Raw genomic sequence first — 19355 nt, forward strand, 5'->3', positions numbered from 1 at the left:
AGCAGTGCATTGACATTACAGCAGGGGTCATTACAGCCAGTAGAGGAATCATGGGTGGTTCCCTGGAGAATCAGAGCAAGGCTTCATGGGAACAAAGACTACATCAGCCAATTCTGAGTTGGGAAGACAGATATGTAGCCACCAAAGTTATCTGGTCATAAGGCCTTCTAGAGAGTCTGCTGGGAGTAGTGGTTAGAATATTGGAGCTTGATAGACTTGTATTCAAAATCCTGTTCTGTGAAGAACCTGACTGGGTAACCATGGGGCAGGCACAGTCTCAGCCTCAGATCATTGTGGGGATAAAATGAAAGGGAGGGAAAAGAGCCATGTTTGCCACCCTGAGCTCCTTGGAGAAAGGATGCAATAAAACACATAGACATACATTTCAATGGGAGATTAAAATAATGCAATTCATTTTCGGAGGTTAATGCATGATGAAATCCATACAGTCAGCAATATTCATGTTAAGCTTCTGATGTTCAGTATTAGTGAACTTTGAAATGCAAGTAATTTCTAATTATATAAGAATAGGCAAAGTTTAGACCAGCTGTGGATTCGGAGTGAGAGACTATGGGCATTTCCGCAGCCATTAAATATAGTAAAATGCTTACCTTTCATTGTCATTATATTCTGTCCCCTTCATATGACATCACGAACATGCAGCATCTGGGCAGTAAATGGCTGGCTACATCCTCCATTTTAAAGCACTAGTTGGTGAATCCTAAAAAGTGGATTCACCAACCTAAGTAGTGCTATCTAATGGAGAGCAACCAGCAGGCCACCAGCCAAAGAAATGTATGGAGGTAAAGACATGCTATCTCTGCCTCTAATGTCCCACCCTTGTACCTGCCTCCCTCTCCCAGGGATGGGAGTTTGGTTTTTTAAAGTTAACTGCCTGGAACAACTAATAGACGTACAGCATGCAGGCAAAGCCAGAATAATTTTCTCTCAAAGTTGTAACACAAAGCATGCCTCTCTAAAATCCCCCGCAAAAAAATCAGAAACAAAATTTTTATCTTAAGTTTCAAGACTCATAATTCCATAATCGGTGGCATTAAAAAAGCACTATGCATCTGTGATTAGATGCATAGGCATTTTAGTGGAGAAGAATTGATTTTTAAAGAAAATTAGCGGGCATCACGGGCCCTTTAAAATGTTGAGAAAGGGGATTGGTTGCCTGGCTTGATTGACAGGCGGAAGAGAGTTGCGTGTGAAGTGCATTGCTCTCTTCCGTCATTTCAAGCAGCACTTGTGAAAGGCGAGAAGCGCAAAACGGCAGCATAAAAGAACAAGACAGGAAAAAGGTGAGGAGGGGCTGGGAGGCATGATTATATTTAGCGTTAGGTCATTCAGCTGGCGTAATGCTATTTTTACAGATGTGTGGAAATGACCTATAAATTCACCTGTTTTCCTGTGCTTCAAGTTTGCTGCTTCTTGGAGGGCATGTTGTCATCAGAAAACATGAAGGGGATTGTCCATGGAGGAGCCACGTTCAGTAACATGCTACGGTTGCTCATCACTGAAATCTGAAAGGTTGTATTTGCTGATCATGTAAAGAAGTGCAAAAGATTCAGGCCCAGCTTTACTTTGAAGCCACCTAAAGCTGCTGTTACCAGCCTTGATTTCTGTGTGTGCATGTGTCTCACTTTCTGAAAAATGAGCTCCAGTCCAACAAACAGTGTGTGCAATTTTGACTTTTCAATTCAAATAAGAAAATGTCCTCAAAGTCTCTTGCCTGGCTGCCAGTCAATTTTAGGATCTTCTGGCCATACCGCAACATGTCATACAATAAATAAATAAAATAAATCTGCCACACAGCAAAATTTGGATCCACTTAAAGTTTGATCAGAGTGCCTTCCAGGGTCAGCCAAAGCCAGCCTGCTCTGAAAACATATACTAGAACGAATGCTGTTCTGTTGTTTCAGGAGAGGCTACCTCAGCTACCCCTTTGCTAGTACTGTTATTTATTAAATGTATATTATTTTTGTGTTGGCCTGAAGTCTCCCCTAGGCTCAAATTTTGTTCAGCTACCACTCTGCCATCTTGCTCATAGCCTCGGAGCCTCCAAGTCAGGGCGGTTCCAGCTGGGGAAGCTCATCATGCGCAAATGCACCCGCTCGCATTCGGCCCCCTGTCCTGACAGCAGTGGCTGGGCCAGCCACTGCCCCACATGCGCACAGTGAGGTCTGGCGTCCGTCAGCACGCCAGGCCAGGCCCACCACTCAAGGCCAGAAATCCAGGATTGTAGATACAGCACATGGAGCCACCCAGCCGGATGGCCGCCTGTAGTGCAGGGTTATCGTGAAGCTTGAGGCCCTGTCAGAACCAGTGCACCGAACAGCTGCCACCATCGCCAGGCCGCGCCGGGGCTCCCATGCCTGGGAGAGAAGCCATCCGAAACCCCAGGAACAGAACAACTGCCCGGCTTCCCCGAACGCTGCCCCAGCCCTCCACCCCACCTGCCCAAGCCTATTGGCTGTTGTCGCTGCATGACCACAGTACCCCAGGAGGCGGCAGACACGTCTGGGAGGCCACTGCTCCACTTGCTTTCCCGCCGGTACCCCTGACTTCCCACTGCCTGCTGGAGGAATCACGGCCCAGTACCGACTGATCCGTGGACTGGTACCGGCTTGGGGGTTGGGGACCGCTGCTCTAATGGGTCTTCAGATTAGATTTTTTCCCTCTTAAGTCTGAGAAAACCTGAAGGAATGTTTTTTTTAGGTTGAGTAGAACATAGCTGGATAGCAACTATTTCTGACAGCAGAAATGTTTAGGATCAACAGGTTAGGATTACATAAAGAACAAATAAGTACAGAAACCTAGAATTGATGTAAGATGGAAAGAAAAGCCGGGGGGGGGGGGTATGAGGAAGGAAATTTAAATTCTGACTTTTAGTAGAAGTGACCTCACGGGAAGGGGAGAAGTTAAGACATTGACTTAAATGTTCTGTGGACCTAGATGTGACATCATCAATAATGATGAGATCTCTTCCCTCTCCAAGCATGGCCCCCAAACTTCCAGGAATTTGATAAGCTGGAATTGGCGCACCGCCCCCCCTTCTTTCAGTTCAGGATCTGTAAGTCCTGTTTTGCATTTATTTATTTATTTGTTTGTTTGTTCATTTATTGCCTGCCAGTGTCGAGCAAGTAATGTCACAGCGGGTCACGGGATAAGATAAAACATTAAAGCCATAATGTAATCCAGCGGCATGAATAATAAATAAGTAAAATCCAATCTTCTCCCTCCCCCCCCCCCCCCGGGCCACCTCATACCATGTTTTTCCTTTCCTGGAGATATTAGCCTCAGTTTATGGTGTTTTGCTCATGTCAATGACCTCATCATGGATATGAATGTTGTATGAAATCTGATTTGCTTAGTTGGCAATGACTGACAGGAAGATTTCCAACAGAGTGAGAGAAAGATAGGTAGTTAGTGTAGGAATGAGCACAAATATGCCTGTCAAGCACACCAACTAGAAACTATTGATATCTGGTTGTCTCAAATAAGAGGACTTCAGAATGGAGAAGTTTAAATTCACATAATAGCTTGGAAGAAGCTATAGTCACCAGGTAGAAAGTACTGTAACTTCTTTTGATGTTTTGGGGGTCATGGGAGGTTTTTTTGTTTTGTTTTGTATACCACCGACATTCGGCGAGACTGGAAACTTTTGAAGTAACCACCAGTTGTTCTGTCTTTTATGCAAGTGAGAAGATAAATACCTGCTTCCTAAAAATAAACTCACAGAAGCTCCAGGTATCCAGAGACTTGTGCATATTGCCTTTAAAGAAATCACGAGTACTGTGCTTCAAGCAATGTGACCTTCCACAGGGAACCCTTTAAAAAAATGCCTATTCTGTCATAACCTGAAATGTCTATCCCTGTGATCAGCAGCAATTTGGCTCGCAACAGAAAGAGGCAGAATATAGAAGAGAGATGTTGCAGAAAATAGAAAAATGATACCTGGAAAACATAAGAGAAATTTGTGTGGGAGGAGTGTGTGTAGGTATTATAGTGTCTCTACACAGGCATGTGTATGTGGGGAGGGGGAAGTGCTGAGAAAAAGAAGACCCAGCATGCCACTGGAAAGCCAGTGCTGAGGTAATTTGGCTGCCTAACAGCAGGCAAGGAGACCCATTGTCTTTTTGAAGACTCTTCCTGTTTCTTTAACTGCTTCTTGCTTCTTCCGTTTGCATAATATCCTCCTGAAGTGGGGTAGGCATCTACTGCTTAATAGTTTCTGCTCTTGGTGTAACAGCTGTATCTGAAATGAGTGCTGTGGGGACAAATGGCAGGAAAGGTGATTGAATGCATTATCTTGTTTACTTCTTAAAATATTTATATCCGACTCTTCACCACTGCTTGCAATCTCAGATCCCCCCCCCCAACCCAATTCCTCTAAACTGTCCTGTATTTGTGGAACTGGCTGTATTTTTTGTTTTGATTAAACTGGGAGACAGTTGCCAGTCTCCAGGTGAGAATTACAGAATTACAACCTCCAGAATTACAACTCCAGACTTCTGCCCCCCTTGAGAAAATGGCTGCTTTGGAGGGTATATTCTGTGGTATTATACCATGCTGAGGTCACCCCCCTCCTTAAACCCTGCTTTTATCCAGACTTCGTCACAAAATCGCCAGACATTTCCCAACCTGGCACTGGCAACCCTAGCCATTCCTAGCCACTCTGGCCCTACTCAAAGGCCAAAATAGACTGGGAAAGGGCCCTGCCACTCCCCCTGCCCTTTTACTCTAAGAAACTTAAGCCTGAATGCTATGGTTGCCTAGCAATAGCCACTGAGGAAATGTGTTCCTTAAAGCTACAGTAGCCCCTTTTATCATTTAAAAAAATTTTAATCACATTTTTTGCAAACTTGGAGCTCCTTTCAGGTTTGTAGAAAGATATATCTTGCATCTTCAGAGCTCTGGTCACCAGATTTAAATATCTAAAGATGTGGCCAATTACTCTTACAGCACATTTTTTCAGCCTTTCTCCAGAGCACTGGAGCATGAATGTCATAAAGGTAAAGGTATCCCATGTGCAAGCACCGAGTCATGTCTGACCCTTGGAGTGACGCCCTCTAGCGTTTTCATGGCAGACTCAATACGGGGTGGTTTGCCAGTGCCTTCCCCAGTCATTACCGTTTACCCCCCAGCAAGCTGGGTACTCATTTTACCAACCTCGGAAGGATGGAAGGCTGAGTCAACCTTGAGCCGGCTGCTGGGATTGAACTCCCAGGCTCATGGGCAGAGCTTTCAGACTGCATGTCTGCTGCCTTACCACTCTGTGCCACAACAATACTGCAAAATAAATGTTTTAAAAATGGATGAGAAACTCCAGTAATTAATACAGGTCATATGGAAAGCCTCACAATGACAACATATGAATTCAAGAATAACTGGGAAAAGGGTATATCCATATCTTCCTATTGGGCTCCTTTAACTCACACAGAAAAGAGAAAGGAAAATAGAAAACATTTCTCAAAATCTAAATTTTTATTAAATTTCATGAGCAGATATAAAAGCATGTATGGTTTGTTTTTATAGCCCAAAACTATATAAATGATTATTTTATTTTTATTTACAAAATTTGTTTCCCTCCTCGGAAGAGTCACCAAGGCAGTTAACCATTTAAAACATATACGATAAAGTCACATTTTAAACAAAAATTCAATACATGTTACTAAAAATTAAAACGGAGTTTCAAACAGGCATACAAACAGATATTAAAACATTAGTTTGGGAGGGGAGATCACTGAGGGAATGCCAAAACAAAACAAATAAGCCAACATCCTCTGGCAGAAGATGTCAATAAAAGGGGACAGACAATTCTCCCTGGAGACACAGTTCTAGAGCTTTGGTCTCATGATGGAGAAGGCCCTCTGAAATTGCAACCCACCTAATCTTAGAAGGCAGGGAAACCTGAAGCAGGACCTCCCACAATGTCTATAGTGTCCAGGTATGTTCATAAGGGAGAAGTCAGTCTTTCAAGTCCCAAACCTTGTAGGGCTTTAAAGGTCAAGATAAACAGCGAACCTAATCACAAAGGCATTTAGGCTAAGGTGACCAGATTTTAACATTGGTAATGTGGGACACCATTGACCAAGGGGGTTCTTGATTAAAAATTTGGTCTATATGGAGCAACAAAACTTTTCATGGACTTTTGTGTCCAGCATGCTGAGTACCTAATGCCAGTTGATCTGGTATTTCCTCAGCAGTAAAATCAAGTCACGGGATGAGAACCAATATTTTTAGCACATTCAGGCCAGCTCAGACTGTGGTCAAGTATGCGCTTTGCTTTTTATCCTCTCCCAGCTCAAATAAACCCCTCCCCTTTGCACTGTAATCAATTTTAATTTTGGGCACTTTAAATTTTCCCTCTGCAATATCCATGATTGATCCACGGTGACCCTACCTTCCACCATGATATCCAAGAGCGGATATAAGTCATTAAATTTGAAGACCCAGCTTTTAAAGCTCCCAGTATAGTGTAGATCAGGGGTAGTCAAACTGCGGCCCTCCAGATGTCCATGGACTACAATTCCCATGAGTCCCTGCCAGCGTTTGCTGGGAATTGTAGTCCATGGATATCTGAAGGGCCGCAGTTTGACTACCTCTGGTGTAGATCTTCTGTGTTATGCTGGATTAACTTCCTGCAATGCTGATGTAGCGAAGCAGTCTTCCCTAATTGACCAAGGCACCAGTTCAAAGACTTCCTGGTTCCCATTTGCAAGACTTATTTTTTCCCTGTTTTAAAGTGACTGTGTTCCAGAAGCCCACAGTTCTTTCAGCAGATATTTGCCTCTTGGATTTATTTTGCCCTCCTCATTCTTTGTGAGCTGCTGTCTCCAATCCTCCCTCCCCCCCCCCCCAATCAAGAAAAGAAAGAAAGAGCCTCCTGCTGTGCTTGGCTCCCCTCCCCATTCTGAGCTTCTCCAATCAAGTGCAGAACTCTTTCTGTTTCAATTTCTTTTTTTTGGGGGGGGGGAATAGGAGGAAGACTCAGGTTCGAAACAATCTGAATTCAGCAGGATCAACAATGGAAAAAAAGTAAGTGCAGAATCAGTCTGTGAAATGATAGTGTTTCTATTCTCTTTTCATACCTGTTTCCCAGGTGTTTACTTTTCCATTAAGATTTCTGGACTGCAGAAGCTTGGTGTGTATGCTCAGAGATGGTGTGCATGTGTAATGCTTTTAACTATCCTGTGGTGGTTAGTCTTAATCAAGGTGGTTAAAGACTGAGGTGAATTATTTAACCCTGGTATCTATGCTTGTGGGTAAACACGAGGTTTTAATCTTCATTAATAATTGGGTTTACTGAACTAGAAGTTGGTAGTTAGTATCATGGGATAATTAATGTGGAGAACAAGGTTGTGCCCTGCTATTATAAATTCTTCTGCACCAAAAAGCTGCAGGCCTATATTAAATGCAGAAAAAACACCCATAAAAGAAAGTTGATTTTTTTTAACGTAATAAATATAGATAAAATAGGCACCACTATTCACTGTACTATAATTCCTTGTGCATTTTAAATATAGTTTTAAAAAAATGTGGTAATTGGTTAATCATTGCTCCAAACTGGTTCAAATTGCTTATTTTTGTTCCGCTTGATAGATAATGAATGGTTTTATGAATTTGTCTCTCTTGATTAGCCTGAAAGAGCTTATCACTATCGTTTGGCCTAGCAAACCGAGGGGTGATCAGGGACTTGACAAAAGTGCTTTAATGGTTCTTAATGGCTTGGAATAGCTATCTAGCCTTGGTAATAGAAGCTGTCAAACTGCAGGAGTTGTTGATCCAGACAGTTTTGTTCAGCCATATTGGGGGATTTTTAGGATAACTATCTTGCAATTGTAACTTTGCTTAATTTAGTAACTTTCACAACTAAGGCCCAGGGCAATACATTATGTTTAGGAATAATTTTGAGTCCACTGAGCTGGGAAAATTGAACTCACTCAAATTTTTCAGGACCACTTTAGTTTGGGAGTAGGAAAGGGATTGATATCCATGGATTGATGCCCAGATAGGCATGAATTCTGGTGGAAAGATGGCAGAAATATTATTTATAGATCTTTTAACTTTTCTAATGATCTCTTAGATAGTTGTCAGTATTTCCTTAATCTTTACACTTCTAAATTGGGGTGTGTGGTTGCCAAAAGGGACAGTGCAAATACTCATCCTTTCTTAGAAGAGGAGTCATCATGCAAAGGCATACAGTTGTCCATGTATTGGAATGGCTGGAGAACCCCAGGGATTCCTGAATCGAGTGGCTTTGAATCCTTCTCAGTCTGGTTTTAGGCCTGGTTATGGGACCGAAACAGCCTTCATCAGTCTGATGGATGACCACCACCAGGAGATTGATAAAAAGGAGTGCAACTCTGGTGACAAATGAGGTCGTGGGTGTGGAGAGATGGGTGTCAAGAACCTATGATTTGGAATGTTAGTTGAGTGTGGGAGTGGACCGACCTTTGGGAATTGTGGCATAGTGGTTACAGATGAGCTTTCCAGAGCCATGTCTTCAGATACGTGAAGGGAAAAATCAGACTGGAGACTCTTCCTAGGGGGGAGATTATATGGCAACCAATTCCTCCTGTTGCCCTACTCCTTCTGTCTCCATTTTTTTACTGTTCATATAATGTTATGAGCCCACATGCTTTTTCACTGTTGCCCCTTAGAAGAAGAAGAGATGGATTTTTGTACCCTGCTGTTTACTACCAAAAGGAGTCACAAAGCGGTTTACAAACATCTTTTCCCTTTATCTCCCCACAAGAGAAAACGGGTGAGGGATGCAGGGCTGAGACAGGTGTCAGAGAACTGGGAATGGTCCACAGTCACCCAGCAGGCCTCAGGTGTCTCTAAGCAGTTTAAAAGCACCATCCCTTCCTCTCCCCATAACAGACACCCTATGAGGGAAGTGGGGCTGAGAGCTCTGAGTGAACTGGGAATGGTCTACAGTCACCCTGCAGGCCTCAGGTGTCTCTAAGCAGTTTAAAAGTGCCCTCTTTTCCTCTCCCCATAATAGGCCCCCTGTGAGGGAGGTGAGCGTAGGGGCTGGCCCAATCAGGCTGCAGCCAGCTGTGCTGACCGCACCCTGATTGGCCTGTAGTCAAATTGGACACCCTGGACATGCTCCTCCCACAGGGCTGTTTCACAAATATATAGAGCAGGGGTCCCCAACCCCCGGTCTGCGACCCGGTACTGGGCCGCAAAGGCCATCGTACCGGGCTGCCAGCGGCCGCACCTACCTCCCCCCCTGCAGCGAGAGGGGGGGAAAGAGGCCGGCACGGCAGCCAGCATGGCAGCCGGCGCGCCAGCGACGCTAACGTGCACGTGCGGAACTGCCGCGCATGTGCGTTTGTGCCCCATGGTGGCCAAAACGCGCATGGGCGGCAACTCTGCGCATGCGTGTTAGCACCACCTGGTGGCCAAAACGCGCATGTGCGGCAGTTCTGCGCGTGCGCGTTTTTGAGCAACTGCGGCATCCGGGCCGCTGGCTCTCTCCCACCCCTGGAGGCAGTCCCTGACCAGATGAAGGTTGGGGACTGCTGATATAGAGGAACCATGGATAAGGATATATATAGGAAGTCAGAATATTTTTTAATATTCATTCTACATTGGTTATTAGACTGTCTGCTGGAATTGTTATTTACCTGCTTCTCATATTGCCATTATTTTATTAATTTTTTATATACTGCTGCTTCTGTTTCACCTGATACTTTTGGGACATGCAGCTGCGGAAAAAATACAGTAAATAAATAGAATGTTTCTGGAACACGGTTGACTGTCAGAGAACTTTGCTAACCTGTCTCCTGGACTCTGTTAAAAACCCCGTAGGAAATTATTGCACTTTCTCCCTAGGCAAGTATTGCTCCGATGAGAGAGAATCTGAAAACAATAGATGCATGCTCTGTTGCCATGGTGACATGCCTTTTAGGCTTGAGCGGTCCATTCCCCTGAATCCAGCGATTAAATCCTTACAGAGATGTGCTCTGTCTTTACCTCCCTCTACCACCATCTTCAATTTCCATGTGCCTTCAGCAGAAACACTGCTGACTTGATTGACGCACAAAAACTAAAAAGGCCTGCCCTCATTGCCATAGAAACACAGGTTTGGAAATTTGCTTTGATGGAATTTCAGAAGGCAGAAACTGGGCCAGAGTGAGTTGTCTGCCATAACCCGTAATTATACGGCACTTAGTGCAACAGGGAAGTAAAGAGGTCTTATTGGAACAAACCAGAAAGATGTATGTTGCTTCCTCAAAACTATCATCATGTACAAAGCTGTGTGATGTTATTGATGTGGCAAATTCCTGTTTTATCCACCGATCAAATCATGCCAAAAAAAGCAATCAAATTCAGTGTGACGAATGTTACAAGAATGGAGTTTTAAATTACATTTTAATGGAGTCAGTGCATACTGAATCATTAGCAGATTCCGAAATGTATTTGATAGGTTGGATTATATTTCTACCTCACAGTGACCTTATCATTGACCATAGACCAGGGTGCCTGCCAACTCTGCAGGACCACCCTCCAAGGTTTCTCCTTGGTAGGGTTGCGAGCTCTGGGTTGGGAAACACATGGTGACTTTAGGAGTGGCACTGGGAGTGAGCAGGATTGGGATGGGAGGGGATCTCAATGAAGAATAATGCTATGAATTTGACCATCTGGAGCAGCCATTTCCTTCATGGGAACTGATCTCTGAAACCAGGAAATGAGCTGTAAAACAGGGGGATCCCCAAGTCCCACCTGGGGGCTGGCCACTTTTACAGATATAACATGGTGTTATGTACCTCTTCAACATTTTACAGTAGGCATATAACATATATTCAGCTGCTGCGTGCCACACACCCACATTTCTCTCTTTCCCCGTCTTTCTGTCTCTCTCCCCCTCTGTTCTCATTAGTCTATTCTCCTCTGTCTTTTGTTTAGTCCATTTCCCTTTACCACACCTGTTCTGTCTTTTCTTCTCAGTTGTCTCACTCCCTGCTTTGGCTGTCTGCTGGTCTGTCCCGCATCCTGCCTCACCATTTTATGATGTCTCTGGTGAGCTCCCTACAGCTGCACTCCTTGCGTTGCTCTGGGTCAGTGTTTCCTCTCCCAGCTCTCCAGCCACTTTTCCTTCTGTGACTCCAGCAATCTCCATCCAGCATTTTACTCAACCAACCCCCTCTCCCTTTGGCCAGCTGGACTCTGCTCTTCCCTGAGGCCCAGCACAGCACTTCCAGCCCCATTCTTTACCTTCACCCTAATTATGCCATTTGCTACCTCCAAGGCCTCCTTGTGTGTCACACCACCTATCTGGGTCTTAATTTAAAACTTCAGGGAGGATATAAAAGAGCAGACAGGAGTCTCTGAGCCTGATAATGGGGGAGGCAGTTTTTAAAGTAGATTTTTCTAAATTTTCAATGACCATAAGAAGTTTGTGTCACTGTTGTTTTACGTACAGCTAATGTAATATTTATTGTGGCCTTTTGGCATATTTACTTATTTAAGTCATGTAGACCAAATTTTTCTCCCCAGTGGGGACCCAAGCACTGGCCTGGATATGTTGATAGAATAATTATCAAATTTAATGTAAGACATACCTGAAATTTCTTGAACTTTTAGCCCTCAGTTTGCATAAATCATGTTTTCGGGTGTCAAATATGACCCTTCTATTAATGAATCCCTTAAAGGCTGGAGAAACCTCAACAGATACTGCCTTGCCTTTCAAGATAATTGTAAGATTGAGGATACATCCATAAGATAACTATTAAACATTCAATTCTTTCTGGGATGGAATCTGATGACAACTTTAGCTCTTTGCCTCTTAGCATACCAATGATTTTCAGCATTAATTTTTGCTCCTTTCTCCACCCCAGACCTGAAACTTCACCTTTTATTTTCCCCATAGTCCTACACACACACACACACACACACACACACACTCACACACACAATTCCCACTCCCACTAAACTGTCTGTATGCCTGAGTATGTGAAGATGAAACTCAAATACTTTGGCCACCTCATGAGAAGGAAGGACTCCCTGGAGAAGAGCCTAATGCTGGGAGCGATTGAGGGCAAAAGAAGAAGGGGACGACAGAGAATGAGGTGGCTGGATGGAGTCACTGAAGCAGTCGGTGCAAACTTAAATGGACTCCGGGGAATGGTAGAGGACAGGAAGGCCTGGAGGATCATTGTCCATGGGGTTGCGATGGGTCAGACACGCCTTCACAACTAACAACAACAACCTGAGTATGACCCTCAGACATAGACACTACTCTCTATCTCTGCACATTTTGATATCATGCTTCCAAATAATGTTTATTTTGATCTTCAGCTGGGCACCTCTTGGATGATTCACTCTGGTACATTTGGATGGGCATGGTTCTGAATGGGGACCCAACTCAGTTTAGTATTTAAGCCTGAGCTATAACTTCAGACAATGGAAATGTCACAAAATAGTTTTCAAATTCTCCAGAATAGATCAGAATATTTTAAAAATGTGTGTGGGGGTGGAGGAGGTATTGTCATGGCCTCTTTCCTGGCTTTGTTGCAGGAAATGTTCAAGCCTTAATTAGATTGGCTGCAGAGACTTCTTCCCAGAGACTTAGGTGCAACTTGAAACCAGTTGTACGTGCAGTTGCACCTAAGTCTCTGGAAAGAAGGAAAAATGGCCATCTCTCTTTGAGAATATAAAAGGCAGAGGTTTATCCAATCTTGCAGGAGTGTGCTTAGTGATGAAATATTCACTACTTCTATTGTTTTTATGCCTTCATCACTTTCCCGTCTACTAAAGCTACAGGCATATTCAGGTTCCTTCCATAGCATGTCCCAGAATCTGGACAATGTGTGCGAAGGATTCTGCAGCTGTTAACAGCAATCACCAGTAAAAAAAAAAATAACCATGGGCCATGGCTTCCCACAAGAAGGTGTGGATCAATAGTAAGCATTGCAGGGCTCCAGGGCTCCATCAAGGAGTGAATTTTCACCAGTATCCAGCAGGTCGAGCAATATCCAGCAAGTCCGAATGGGGTGGTATATAAATCAACATAATACAATGACGTATCAGTGTAAAGTGGTTTATATCCCTAATTTTCCAGGCAAGGTCTTTAATATGACAGAGCCCAGTAAGCTCAATTATATAGCAAGGGTTTGCAATATATGGCTCTAAAAACAAATGTTTCTCAGTATGGAAACAAATAAAACTTAAAAAAAAACTTCATTAAACTATACTAGAGGGGTGGGTGGGATGCCAGAATGACTGGTATCTTAAGTGAATGGTAGGCAGAGTTTTTTTTAATGGGGATAAAGAGCTTTTTAAAGATGGTCTACAGAAAGGGAAATGACAAAGGTGAACAGATGTTAGTAATCCAAGAACAAACCAAGCAGATATTTAAGCCTGTGCACCAAAATAAGCCTGTGCTCCTGTGTATGCTGATGGCATTTTGCAAGATCTCCTGTATGCCATTTCCTAATGAAAGACTCTCAGCAGTGTTTGGTCTGAGGAAGTTTTGTGCATTATTATTTAACATGCCAGCTACCCATAATGTTAATTTTAATAGTTCCAGTTATGTAAACAGGCTTTCTTATATTGATTCTTTGTTGATCTCTAGCTATGAATTGTATAGTAGTTTGGCTGTTAAGTTGCTAAAGGTTATACAGTCTTTGTAGGTTCTGTCTTTTTTTTTTAATTACACTTGGAGAAGCATCTCATTCAAGCACAAACAAGATGTTATGGGGGATGCATGGTAGCCAACCTGTATGTCAGACTCATGTCTTCCTATAGAGTCTAGGAAATTACAATGGTTGATATGCGGTCATTGCGCTCAGAATTTCTGTTCCACATAACTGGTGCCTGTTAGGACAGGATGGGAAGGGGGTTGGGGAGAACCTATAAGGATATCATGTAATGTGTGATCTATTACAAAATATTACCAGAGAGACGGGGAGAATAGCAGTCTTGTATCCCCAGACTTTCCAGTTTAGACCTTATATGATTTTGAATAGTTTCCTCTCTTTTCAGCAGAAAAAAACTTATCACCTATTAAATCAAGACAGACAATTATAGTTTTCTTCAAGATACTAAGAAGAAACCAATGACTTTTTTTTGTGGTCTCTAAGGTCTTCCAGAGGAAAGTTTTTGTAACATATTTAAGCCTCCCCTCTCCCCACAGATTTGGTATGTTCTCCTTTAAACCCAATCTGCTTTTCAAGACAAGGGAGATATTGTGGATTACATTGTTCTCCTGACAAGATAAATGAGACCATTTTACACAGGAGACTGAAAAAAAATAACAAGCCTGCATTCCTTTGACTTGAAGATATCTATCTCTTTTAATTACAAGTAGGTAATTCCCATATTAGTCAAGCTAGTGCGACTGAGATTCTCTTAGGTTTTTGGAAACATCTCCTGAACTATTCTCTTTTGCACATATGGCATGCAGCAAAAACTGTGAACTCAGTTTTTAAACAGAGGTAGTTCAATGCACCCAGTGGTCCATGCCATTTAAATTGTTTGGGGGGGGGGGATGAAATGGGGAACACTGCTTGTTAAACCCAGATCCCACTGAACTCAGTAATGTAATTCTTATTGATCTCAGAGAGACTGAGTTTTCACTTAATGTGAAAGATAATTAAATGTTCAAGACCGGAAATCCCACAAATGTAAAGGCACCAATTCTAACTAACTGGCATTTACAAGTAGATAGTTGTTACTTTTGATTAATTAATCTTGCATGAATGCCATTCCATTTTCCTTCTATCCCCGTGGAGACGGATAGTGACAAAAATTGCCACCAAACATGTCAATGTAGATGGATTAACCTGTTAACTCTCACAAATCAGAAAATGTCATTTTGTTATGCAAGACCATAAAAGGGGTCCAGGCCACAGGACCATAACTGAAAATGAAGAGTCTCACATGAAGTTCTCATTTACCATATCAAAGACATTTATCATATCAAAGGGCTCCCGTCAGACGCCCTTCCATGGCTGAATAAATTTGACCTCCCCAGTGTTGTTGTTATTTATGTTGTGTTATAAATTGTTACTTGGTTGTTATGTTGTATTGAAACTGTATGCTATAGAATAAATTATTATAATGTTCCATGTAACATTTCACAATGTTCCATGTAAACCGCCCAGAGCTGTAAAGAACGGGTGGTATAAAAATCCAAATAAATAAACAAATACAACTAAATTTAATATGGGAGCATGTCAGCAAAGCCAGCTCGAAGCTCATACAGACAATTCCCCCTTTTATACTTCCCGACTGCATTTCCTCACCACTCCTCCCATTGTCCGAGAGACGGAGGCTTACATTCTGCACGTCTGCTTTTAGGGGTTAATGCTTTTGAAAAAACCAGAAATGATTGGGTTGAACTATTGACCCATCTCCTGAAAATGAACTTCTGCTTTTAAGAAACATCCCTGTGTTGCAGTTTTGAGCTATTTAATTTCTTATATTTAATAGTCACTAAACAATGTTGCATGACCATCTGTTTTATGGTCTGGTTCCCAAGCAAGCAAGCCTTCCTTCATTACAGATGTAACAGAGATCTCACCCTCCCCAATGTGGAATGAGACCAGTCTCTATGGGTGCTGAAAAAGGCTTTCTATTCCCTACCTATAAAAAGAGACTCTGAGAAGTTACATCCTTATTGTTACTACAAGCAAGGTGAATTTTATATTCTCATCAGTTTGGTTCATGGTTCATGGCATGCCTGGTTTGCAAACCACAAACTCTTATATTTAGGCGCCAAATGAACTAGTTCCATTCATGATGTGGTAGAACATCCCCCACCCTCTGTGTGCTAGAGACACCAAATGTCACCACAGGGAATCTCTGACTGGTTCTCCTCTACCTACCCTACATGTTTGAAGAGGGCTGGATTTATGGGGTCTGAGTTACATTCCACCCCAAAGAAGGAAAGTGCGTTCTGGGGAAATTACAGGCTCAGGAGGTTTAGGTGCATATGGAATGGATCCTGGACAATTAAAGACATCAAATTCACAGGAGACCTCTTCTGGTGCTCCTCTATGTGCCCTCTAAATTATGTTCAGATTGGATTTGGAGAATGAGTTATGCCCCCCCCCCCAGAAGATGGCCCAAGGAACACGCTTTTGGAGAAAATGTCAGCTGTAGGTTCAAAAGTGTATAGAATGGACTCCCTACACACAGTCTAAGAGCCTCTTGTGACGCAGAGTGGTAAGGCAGCAGACATGCAGTCTGAAATCTTTGCCCATGAGGCTGGGAGTTCAATCCCAGCAGCCAGCTCAAGGTTGACTCAGCCTTCCATCCTTCCGAGGTCGATAAAATGAGTACCCAGCTTGCTGGGGGGTAAACGGTAATGACTGGGGAAGGCACTGGCAAACCACCCCGTATTGAGTCTGCCATGAAAACGCTAGAGGGCGTCACCCCAAGGGTCAGACATGACCCAGTGCTTGCACAGGGGATACCTTTATCTTTACCTTTTTACACACAGTCTATGAACAGGCAACCACACCCTATTATGTGGGAGGGTCAGCATATTCTACTTCCACATCTCAACTCCCTAATGCTGTTCCCACCAGACCCCCCTCCCTGCCCAGTATCAGAAAGCAGTTGTGTATCCCAGCTCCTCTAATCCTGGGGCAACAGTTTGGAAACATTTCTACAACTTCCCCTGTGATCTCTGTGGGGCATAGGTCCAGAGGGCCACATTCCCACAACTCTTGTCCTCTTCTATCCTCTACAGCAGTCTCCCTAAAAAATTCTGCTGTTGAGAAACCCCTGAAACATTCTTCAGGCTTCAAAAATCCCCTGAAGTGGTGTGATGGTGCAGAACATGGTTGGGAAGCATAGCTGTGCACATACCCACTCAGGGCCCCTCACCTTCCTACCCCCTTCAGTCCCATCATTGGCCATTTTGGGAGGGTGTGGGTTGTTGGGTGATATGACCATATATGATCACATCATCCTAAAATATATTTAGAACTAGTCAAAAGGCCTGCTGCAGCTGTCAATGCAGCAGGTGCTAATGAGGTAGTGGGTGGTTTGGAGGGGGAGGCGGCATGCAGGTGGAAAGGCCAGCTCCACAAGGTGCGGATTGCCCTGGCATACAGAAGGCTGGGTGCGCTGGAGGCAAGCCTGTTGAGGCTGGCTCTGGCACGCCAGGAAGCCCCCTTGCCTCACGCAGAAAGCTGGTTGCAGAAGGCAAGCCTTGGCTCCAGCATGCTAGGCAGCCCCTTTGCCTCCCCCATGCCACTGAGTACAGAAGGTCAGGTGTGCTGGAGGCAAGCCTTGAGAGCCAGCTTGGTGTGATTAGGAGCATGGACTTCTAACCTGGCAAAGTTCCACGCTCCCCCACATGCAGCCAGCTCGGTGACCTTGGGCTTGCCACAGCACTGATAAAGCTGTTCTGACTGAGCCGCAATATCAGGGCTCTCTCAGCCTCACCTCCCTCACAGGGTGTCTGTGGTGGGGGGGGGGGAGGTGAAAGGGAAGGCAATTGGAAGCTGATTTGAGACTCCTTCAGTAGAGAAAAGTGGCATATAAGAACCAACTCTTCTTCAATAATCTCAGGGCTCTCAGCCTCACCCCCTTTCCAGGGTGTCTGTTGTAGGGAGAGGAAAGGGAAGGTGACAGTAAGCCCCTTTTAGACTCCTTCTGGTAGAGGAAAGCAGCATATAAAAACCAATGCTGATTCTTTTTTGAGGGCCGCCCAGGCAACGGCATGCAGGGCTCTCAGCCACAGCCCCCCCCCCCCCGGGGCCCCCGGACTCAGTAAAATTGTCAAGCATTGACTGGTCCCCGGTGATAAAAAGGTTGGGGACCACTGCTCCAGAGCACAAAGCAGAACTGTGTACTTCACAGCAGACCTCTGTAGTAGCCAGCAGGACTGTTGGAACATGGCCTAGCACCCAGAATGGGACAATCCTGCTAGTGGGCTACATAGTTGTTCTGCTCTGTGTGCAGGCAATAGATCCAAACTGCGCTCCGCAAAATATTGCTACTGTAATACCAAAAAAAACCCTGAGGGGATGTATGGTTGGGAGCAGCATTGTCCGTGGTCATGGATGTCAGTGCCAACATGCTGGAGCAATGAAGGCTGTGAACTTCAAGGACATTGTCTGGCTAGCTCACTTGCTTCACCTAGTGGTAAAGGATGGTCTGGGGCTCGGGCACATGTCAAAGCCACCTGAGATGCTGCCCCCTTGAGACATGGTCTTTGCTGGATACCTGCTGGCTCCTGGCCACTCACTTCTCATGCAGCATCAAGTCTGCCCATCTGCTGTGAAAGAGGTAGTAAATGGAGGAACTCCACCTAAGCCATGATAGCACCTTTGGTGGAGGAGACGAGCATTGTGGAGAATGTCATATCTTCTATGACCATCCTGCATGGGGAAGAGGACCTCAGTATTAGCTAGCATCAGCTACAATATCTGGCTGACCCTCTCCCAAATGCTGCATCTCCTCAAGACCACCACCAATGTGCTCTGCACCCTTACTGCTTAGGGCAAGTCCTCCACCTTTTTCAATGGCTGGACCAGGTGATGGCCTCCACACTGCAGCCAGGCCCTGAGGTCATGACAAAGAGGTTTCATGTAGGCATCACCACCAGGTTGCATGTTCTCTGCAAGGAAGAGAAATACAAGCTAGCCTGTATTTGTGACCCTCAGATAAAAGGCAGCATTGCTGTCCTGAATGCAGAGCTCATGTAATAGAATCATGAGCTCTGCAAAAACATGCAGAGGCTACAGACCAACAAACATAGCCAGAGAGAACATCAAGTGGAAGAGGCTGGGGAGGATGAGTTGCCATAGCCCAGCACCTCTGCCTCGAAAAGCCCAACCATCAAGAAGCCTCATGACTGGCTGTCAGTAGTAAACCAGGAGGTCAGTAGTGGTGGGGATGCCAGATGGGCAATGGTGGAGAATTTGACAGAGGTGTTGGTGAGGGAGTACCTCATCAAGTCCCCTGAGTGCACTGACACAGATTCCTGCAGTACTGGTCACCCAAAGCTGTCATCTGACCCTACTTCTCTTGCATGGCCATGAGTCTCCTCTCTTGCCCTCCCACTGGTGTCCAGAGAAATTCTCAGCTCCCACCACTGAGTGTGAACATAGAAATGGGAGTGGTTTAGAGCCCTAAGTCCACCTAATGCCAAAACATCAGCAGGGAAGAGGACGTCACAATCAGGAGGGTATAAAACCTCAGCCAAGGCACCCAGTAGCTAAGCCCCACTACTCAGCATGAGCAGAGAGACAGAGTGTCTCAGCCTTGAGTATGTAACATCCAAAACCCAGCATGAAAGAGGAGTTCACAATCAGGAGGGTATAAAATGTGGGTCTTCAGTCAAGGTACCCAGCAGCTAAGCCCCTCTGTAAGGTATG

This window comes from Paroedura picta, chromosome 3 (genome assembly GCF_049243985.1).
Source record: "Paroedura picta isolate Pp20150507F chromosome 3, Ppicta_v3.0, whole genome shotgun sequence".
In the NCBI taxonomy this organism is placed as follows: Eukaryota; Metazoa; Chordata; class Lepidosauria; order Squamata; family Gekkonidae; genus Paroedura; species Paroedura picta.